Source organism: Panthera onca, chromosome X, assembly GCF_046562875.1.
Source record: "Panthera onca isolate mPanOnc1 chromosome X, mPanOnc1 haplotype 2, whole genome shotgun sequence".
In the NCBI taxonomy this organism is placed as follows: Eukaryota; Metazoa; Chordata; class Mammalia; order Carnivora; family Felidae; genus Panthera; species Panthera onca.
The window spans coordinates 85218946-85228261 of NC_138357.1; the positions used below are offsets into that span (position 1 = coordinate 85218946).

Genomic DNA, 9316 nt, shown 5'->3' on the forward strand with positions numbered 1-9316 from the left:
TCTCTCTCTCTCAAAAATAAATAAATGTAAAAAAAATTTAATTTTAATTCCAGTGTTAACATACAGTGTTATATTAAGTTTCAGGTGTACAATATAGTGATTCAGCAATTCCATATATTACTCAGTGCTCATAAAGATAAGTGCACTCTTAATTCCCTTCACCCATTTTATCCATACCCTCACCCAAACTCCCACCCTGTAACCACCAGTTTTTTTTCTATAGTTAAGAGTCTGGTTTGTTTTTTTTTTTTCGTTTTTCTCTTTTTTTCCCCTTTGTTCATTTGTTTTGTTTCTTAATTTCCGCATCTGATTGAAATCATATGGTATTTGTCTTTCACTGACTGGCTTATTTTGCTTAGCATTCTATTTTATAGTTCCATCTATGTTGCTGCAAATGGCACAATTTCATTCTTTTTTTATAGCTGAATAATCCGGTGTGTGTGTGTGTGTGTGTGTGTGTGTGTGTGTGTGTGTATTTCTTCTTTATCCATTCATCTATCAATGGACACTTCCATAATTTGACTATTGTAAATAATGCTGCAATAAACATACAGTGTGCATATACTGTTTCAAATTAGCATTTTCATATTCTTTGATTAAACACCTAGTAGTGCAGAGTGCCTGGGTTGCTCAGTCAGTTAAGCATCCAACTCTTGATTTCAGCTCAGGTCATCATCTCACAGTTTGTGATATCAAGTCCCGTGTCAGGCTCTGCACTGACAGGGTGGAGCCTGCTTGGGATTCTCTCTCTCTCTCTCTCTCTCTCTCTCTCTGCCCCTCCCCTGCTCACACTTTCTGTCTCTTTTAAAATAATTAAACTTAAAAAAATATCTAGTAGTGCAATTCACTAGATCATATGGTAATTCTATTATTAATTTTTTGAGAAACTTCCATACTGTCTTCTATAGTGGCTGCACCAGTTTGGATTACCACCAACAGTGCACAAGCTTTTCTTTCTTCTCCACATCCTTGCCAATACTTACTGTTTCTTGTGTTTCTGATTTTAGCCATTCTGACAGGTGTGAAGTGATATCTTATTGTGGTTTTGATTTGCATTTCCCTGATGATAAGTAATGTTGAGCACCTTTTCATGTGTCTGTTGGCTATCTGTATTCTTCTTTGGAGTAATGTCTGTTCATGTCTTCTGCCTATTTTTAATTGGATTATTTGTTTTTTGGTCGTTGAGTTATATACATTCTTTATATATTTTGTGTACTAACTGTTTATTGGATATGTCACTTGCAAATGTCTTCTCCCATTCAGTAAGTTGTCTTTTAGTTTTGTTAGTTGTTTCCTTTGTTGTGAAGAAGCCTTTTATTTTGATGCAGTCTCAATAGTTTATTTTTGCTTTTGTTTCCCTTGCCTCAGGAGACATATGTAGAAAAAATTTGTTATTGCTGATGTCAGAGAAATTACTCCTTGTGATCTCCACTAGCATTTTACTGTTTCAGGTCTCACATTTAAGTCCTTAATCCACTTTGAGCTTATTTTTTTGTGTATGGTGTAAGAAAGTGGTCCAGTTTCATTCTTTCACATGTAGCTGTCCAGTTTTCACAACACCATTTGTTGAAAATACTGTCTTCTTGGCCCCGAATAGCCAAAGTAATTTTGAAGAAGACCAAAGCAGGATGCATCACAATCCCAGACTTTAGCCTCTACTACAAAGATATAATCCTCAAGACAGCATGGTTTTGGCACAAAAACAGACTTATAGACCAATGGAATAGAATAGAAACCCCAGAATTAGAGCCACAAACGTATGGCCAACTAATCTTTGACAAAGCAGGAAAGAATATCCAATGGAAAAAAGACAGTCTCTTTAACAAATGGTGCTGGGAGAATTGGACAGCAACATGCAGAAGAATGAAACTAGACCACTTTCTTACACCATTCACAAAAATAAACTCAAAATGGATAAAGGACCTGAATGTGAGACAGGAAACCATCGAAACCTTAGAGGAGAAAGCAGGAAAAGACCTCTCTGACCTCAGCCGCAGCAATTTCTTACTTGACACATCCCCAAAGGCAAGGGAATTAAAAGCAAAAATGAACTATTGGGACCTCATGAAGATAAAAAGCTTCTGCACAGCAAAGGAAACAACCAACAAAACTAAAAGGCAACCAACGGAATGAGAAAAGATATTTGCAAATGACATATTAGACAAAGGGCTAGTATCCAAAATCTATAAAGAGCACACCAAACTCCACACCCGAAAAACAAATAATCCAATGAAGAAATGGGCAGAAAACATGAATAGACACTTCTCTAAAGAAGACATCCAGATGGCCAACAGGCACATGAAAAGATGCTCAACGTCGCTCCTCATCAGGGAAATACAAATCAAAACCACACTGAGATATCACCTCACGCCAGTCAGAGTGGCTAAAATGAACAAATCAGGAGACTATTGATGCTGGCGAGGATGTGGAGAAACGGGAACCCTCTTGCACTGTTGGTGGGAATGCAAACTGGTGCAGCCACTCTGGAAAGTGGTGTGGAGGTTCCTCAAAAGATTAAAAATATATGTACCCTATGACCCAGCAGTAGCACTACTAGGAATTTACCCAAGGGATACAGGAGTACTGATGCATTGGGGCACTTGTACCCCAATGTTTATAGCAGCACTCTCAACAATAGCCAAATTGTGGAAAGAGCCTAAATGTCCATCAACTGATGAATGGATAAAGAAATTGTGGTTTATATACACAATGGAATACTACTTGGCAATGAGAAAGAATGAAATATGGCCTTTTGTAGCAATGTGGATGGAACTGGAGAGTGTTATGCTAAGTGAAATTAAGTCATACAGAGAAAGACAGATACCATATGTTTTAACTCTTATGTGTATCCTGAGAAACTTAACAGAAGACCATGGGGGAGGGGAAGGAAAAAAAATGTTAGAGAGGGAGGGAGCCAAACCATAAGAGACTCTTAAGAACTGAGGACAAACTGAGGGTTGATGCAGGGTGGGAGGGAAGGGAGGGTGGGTGATGGGTATTGAGGAGGGCACCTGTTGGGATGTGCACTGGTGTTGTATGGAAACCAATTTGGCAATAAATTTCATATTAAAATAAATAAATAAATAAATAAATAAATAAATAAATAAATACTTTTTAAAGGAATCTTCAAAATATAAATAAATAATAAAAACAAAATAATTTTTCCCAACAAAATACATAAAGAACCACGTTCTTGCTGACATTTGTATTTTAAGTGCCGAGAATACGAGTAATGTTCAAAATGAGTCAAATGTTCAAAGGCAGTTGATAAAACTTGTACAAGGGCTTGGCTCATGTGATTTAGCAGCAAGTAAAGTAAGAGTAAAGACTCCATTGAAGATGTAGTTGGGTTAATCCTCTACTTCTCATTGTCCCAGTCTCCTTACTACCAGCCATAGGATATAAGCATGCATCCTTGTTGTGACATTAAAAAATCAAATCATCTCCATTTTTAAGTGGCTATTCAACTTACATACACAGTCAGAGTTCTTTCTCTGCCAGATGATAGGATAACAGTGAACATTAGCAGGTGTCAAATTCTTTGGGAATAAAGAACTAACTCCTTCAGCAAACTCAATTACTTTCCTGTTCTTTTTTTAATATGCCATGTAAATCCTTTTAACTACTGTACCTGTTTACTAATTATGATTGTTATGTATGTCAAGGTAATTTTCCCCAGGCATACCTGATCTATTTCTATTTCCTAATGACAGAGTATACTTGCTTTACTTAGGGCCATGGGTTTTTTTTTTCTCTTTTTCTTTTTCTGTCTTTCTCTTTCTCTTTTCTCTTTTCATACTTTGTTAGTCATCATGGCAGATCATACATAGTGATCAAAAAGAGAAACTGGCAAACCCTAAAGCACATACTTCTTAACCTGAGTAACAGGTGAAACGTAAGACTATAATTACATTTTCCATTGCAACTTCAGCTTCGGTGCTTTTGCAAGAACTTCTAATGTCTATTTCTAACATAAATCCTTTTCCTCAATACACATGTATTCTCAAAAGAAAACATGTCACAGAAACTAATGCTTTCCCATATGCTAATGTAATACAATTTTATAAGACTGAAACTTTCGAGTAAACTGAAGTTATGTTTAACAACAAAATAAATACTGCATATGTGGCTAAGTTTTAAATTTCTTAGTGTAAAGGCAGCAGTAAATTTGCATCCTGAAACTAATCTGCACATCCAGTTGCTTTTTTTCTGAAATCTGATAGACATGGTGTCTCACAAAATCATGAAGCACAGTGCTAATGATGCCAGTTTTTTGGCATTAGTCTATGCAAATTTCTCTGATGAAATATTTCCCCAAATGGCATAGGATTTTTTTAACTTTTCCAGAAAAATAAGAAGATTTTTATCAACCACTCTTCTTAACAAAAGTTATATTACTACCAATTGCTCTTCTAATTATGCTTCAGAAGATTTTTCAAAAGTTAAGACATATCTGATGTTTTTGAATTGCACACCCAAAGAAGATAACTCAATAAAACACACCAGACGGAAAGATTAATCTTAGTATCAGACCTATTTGGCACATCCTTAATTTCTAGAAGAAAATCAGTACAAGTGAAACTAATATAATTTTCAAAGAATTCATACAAGCCACTCTCAGGACAAGGAGTTTCTAAATGCACAAATGAGGGGCATCTGCTCATTGTACTAGTTATATGCCCTTTTCCTCATTGAGTAGCTGATGCTTTCAGGTTTATTTGTGGAACTTTTGTTTGCTTGTAAGAAAGCATAGACATAGGGCCTGATCTTGTTTGTTTCTGTTCCGGAGAATTTTTCCAACACCCCCCCCCCTTTCTGGTAAAATTCTAGGACTGGCTCTGTTTGGACTTCGTAAGCCTTAAGTCTCTTGACAGTTGACTCTGGCTTATCATCCTCACACTGAATGAGAGGCTCTCCACTCCGGTCATCAATGCTCACAGTCTTGGGAGGGTTGAAATCGATGTTGTAGACTCAGCCTCTGGCTAGATGAATCCACCAAGCAGTGAGACATTGCTTAATGACCTCAAAGGCCACGTTCAGATGTACTGCTGTGTGTACTTGATAAGCTCCATCCAGGGCTTCTGCCTGTGGAAGTGTCCTTGGAAAACTATACAATAGCCAGCTAAATTGGGTGAGGATTTTTAGCTCATGAAGGTCCGGCCAAGGCATGTCATCATCTGGCATGAGCTTCCCTTGGTCAATGAAAGTGTTGGATAACACACCAACTTCTGTGCCCCAAAGCATGTTGTCTTGGAGCAGGTCCCTGCTGGAGAAGTAATTCAGCACCAAGTGTTTTGTGGTGCGCAACAGCATGGTGCTGTTGTTGGATCCAGGTGCTGCCATGATCACTGTGCATATCATCCTCTACCATCAGGGCCCCAGGGAGAGGTTCCAGGCCTGGCTACCCCTGCTCTGCAGTGGGGAAGGCTGCTGAACGTTTAATATCATCCCAAAACACCCGAAACATAAAATTATCTATCCCACCATGCATAAATTTAGTGAGATCCAAATTATAACTGCAAGTGGAGCCCCAGAATTAAGGCCATGAAGTTTTGCCAATTTTGCATTTCAGCAGCTGTTAAAATTAATTCAATACCTATGCTATAGATGCACAAATGCCAGTTAGTGCCCCTTTACCTTTTTCTTGTATGAATTCATTTAGTAAGTGTTGGTTTTACAACTGGGTCAGATTCTGGACCTTTGTTTCTTTTTCTTCTTTCTATATCCACCTTTTCCCTTCTTCTTTTTCTCCTCCTCCTTTGTCTCCTCCTCCTTCTTCTTCCTCTCCTCTTCTCTTTTTTTTAAGTTTTTTGTTTTAATTCCAGTATAGTTAACACAGTGTGATATTAGTTTCAGGTGTACAATACAGTGGTTGAACAATTCCATACAACACCTGGTACTCATCACAAGAGCACTCCTTAATCCTCACTTCTCTCCCTCTCTCCCTCCCTCCCTCCACTCCTCCCCCCAGTCGCTCTCTTTTTCTCTCTCCATATATTTGGAGACATTATCCCTACCCTATTTATTTATAAACTTATTTCTGCAGAGAGCCTCAAATTGGTATCATGAGGGTTAGGGGCCTCCCACATCACAATAGTTTTTTTTGTTTTTGTTTTTGTTTTGTTTTTTAGGGTTTAAGGACCATGAGCTTAAGTTGGGTTTGAATTAATCTCTTGGTATGCTACAAGAGTGTCATTGTCATTTTGTCCATGATTATCCTCAGGATGAGGATCTTTTTTGGTAACAGGCATAGGCAGCAGCAGGAACTAAAGTATCCTGTGTAGTCCTAGTGAGCCATCTGCATTTAGGGTTGTGGGCCTCAATAATTCAAATCTTCAAATAGCAACTAATCCTCAGATAGTGACTGTTCTTCCTCTACACAAGTGACCACCTGACCCATTCATATATTGCATATGTTTCACAGGGTATAGCTTTTCCCATGAATGCTCTATAGAAAGGGGAACCAATGCCTGGTTGAGATACACAACTGATTGATCACAAGGTAAAAGTTATACCCCTGAGCCTAGTGTTAGTAACAGCTAATTCTGAATTTGAAACAAATCATTCATTATAAGACACATAGATGGGTCTGGGCCATGACAAATATCCCAGGGATACTTTAAAGAGAACAACAATCCCTTATTCCAGTCCACAAATCCCAATTATTTATCAAAACTTCCAGCTTAGAAACTTGGTAGAACACAGCATATGCAACACAAAGCAGGACAGCTCAAAAGGCAAGCCAGCCAGTAAGTAACAGCTCAAATTACATACTTTTCATCAGATAGCAGAGCAAGTTATCAAGCCAAAGCAAGAGAAAAAAAAAGACCCCCAATGGTGGTGGTCATCATCTAGACTACACTACTCACATTGCCAATAGTTGTGCCCACTCTGAAGGCACAGGATAGACCCCTCACCCCAAATAAGGTTCAGATGATGCCACATATGCACCAAGAACATATTCAAAGGTTTAACATTCACATAATGAGGATTTTGAGGGAGAACAGGGTAGGCTTCCCAAACAGATCTGAAAATGTCATGACGGAGCAAGAAAAGGAAACTGGCTTGGAGTTTTTATTGTGGTTATGGGGTGGGGCTACGGCAAGTGTCCCTATGCATAATTAGGGTCTTGCATGATTTGAAACCCTCATTATCACCAATGAAGGGTGCACTTTGGTTTTTTATCAGCTTTCCCAAATGTGGGTAGATGAACAAGAGGGAGAGGTGAGGCTTAAAAGCTGTCAGAAGTCTACAATAATACAAAAATGGAGTCAGACTATTGCACCACCCAGATAGGTCAATTAATTGTAACATTAGGGGATTGTACCAAATCTGTTCTGTTTGACTTAGGCAACATTGGATAAGATTGACAACTGTAACTCCTAGTAGAATGATGGGAACCATCTGGAGGAGAGACCTTAGTCAGTTGCAGTCAAACCAGTTAAATATGTAAGCAGAGAAAAGAGTCCAGCAATAACAACATAAAGCTAAAGAGAATCATATCAGTGTCTAGAATGTTAATCTTTGTTCTTTCTGGAGTCATTGGATGTTGGGAGGTTTCTGAGAGTTCTTAAACTAAGATTTGTTCTTGGTCAGCAATTGAGTTATGGGTAATAGTGGCACTCAGTGTTAAATTGACCAGATGTACTATGGATAAGAACTGAGGGAGGGAGACAGAAATTAATACTCTCCACCCTTGTCCACCCAAGGTCAAAGATTTTCTCTTCACACCAGCCAGGGCTGTTATTCTCTTTCCACAGCCACATGATTGGTATGACTGGTTCCTGAAGCAGTTACTTCACCATTTTTTCCAATCCTCCCAATGTGTTACTCAAACATATCCTTTGTTTTGTATCTATGTGGCTCAGAAATTTATCTGTATTTCTTGTACCATTTGAGATGCTCTCCCACCCTCTGACACGTGGGCTATGCCCAGACCACCTTAGAAGTTATTACCTCATAATAATAACTATCATCAATATCCACAATTGCCCAAATTCAGTGAGCATAGCCAGACAATGGCTATGAAGAAGCATCAGATTAGTCTCCCATCCCCACGATCTTGCTTCTTCCAAGTTCTAGTAGCCTGATTTCCCAGGAGTATGTGTGGAAGCAACAAACAATAGAGTGAGAAGAGTGAATTAAGTGGTTTGGATTTTCTTACAGCCCATCTTGGCTTCCTCCCCCACTCCCCAACCTCATAATTAGGCATTTTATTTAGATGGAAGGTAACCTTCTGAGGAATTACCACACTCAGAGCCCAAACTGCCTATTATAAGTGTGTGTTCCACTGGGAGCTTAGCCTTGGTTATTCAGTTATCTTTTTCATTTTCTCCTTTAAGAGTTTATTTTATCTTTCAATCCATCTACTGCCTGGGAATGATACAGGGCATAAAATGTCCATAGAATGCCTATGTAACTTCCCACTATTTGTTATTTTTTGCTATAAAGACAGTACCAATGTCTAATCACATGTTTAGAGAATCAAAATATGCAACATAACCCACCTAAGAGGCATTAAATAGTATGGTCTCCATTTGCTAAGTGGACAGGGTTGGCAATGCCATACCCTGAAAAGGTGTCTATGAAGCCAATGCCATATGGCACTCTCAAGAGGAGAGTAGGGGGCTATTATAGTGTACTTGTCAGGACCAGCTAGATCTAGTACCTCTGGATATGTGCCCCAAAGCTCCCTTTGCCACTTGAATGTGTAGCTAGCAGTCTGGGCACATTTGCCAGGCTTCTTGGCCTCATGTACTAGGTCTTGCTTTTTGTGTTGAGCCCTGGAATTAGTAGGTCTAGCTTTTGGAGTTCAACCCTGGATTATAGATGAATTACCATACCCCGTGCAATGCTATATTCAGATGGATGCTGTATCCAGGTATCATTTTCTGGATGCTGCAGATTTGATCAGTATGATGGTTACTTTTACGTATCAACTTGATTGGATCACAGGATGTCCAGATATTTGAAATATTATTTCTGGTGTGTTTGTGGTGATATTTCTGAATAAGATTAACAATTGAATTGGTAGACTGAGTAAAGCAGATTGCTCTTCCCAATGTGGGTGGGCATCATTCAATCTGTTGAGGGCCTGAATAGAACAAAAAAGCAGAAGGGAGAAGTTGTCCCCTTTCTGTCATACTGTTTGAGCTGGCACACCAGTCTTCTGCCCTGAGACTGAGACTCATACCATCAGGTCCTCCCGGTTCTCAGGCCTTCAGAGCTTTCCTGGGTCTCTGGCTTCCAGGCGTCAGACTCTGGAACTTCTTAGCCTCCATAATCACTTGAGCCAATTCTTCATAATAAATAAATG

At 38.9% G+C, this 9316-nt stretch overlaps 1 pseudogene; it reads right to left on the reverse strand.

Moving 5' to 3' along the window:
• Positions 1-4688: 4688 nt before the first annotated feature.
• On the reverse strand, positions 4689-5358 carry LOC145713795 (GTP:AMP phosphotransferase AK3, mitochondrial pseudogene; annotated as a pseudogene).
• Between the last annotated feature and the right edge of the window lie 3958 nt (positions 5359-9316).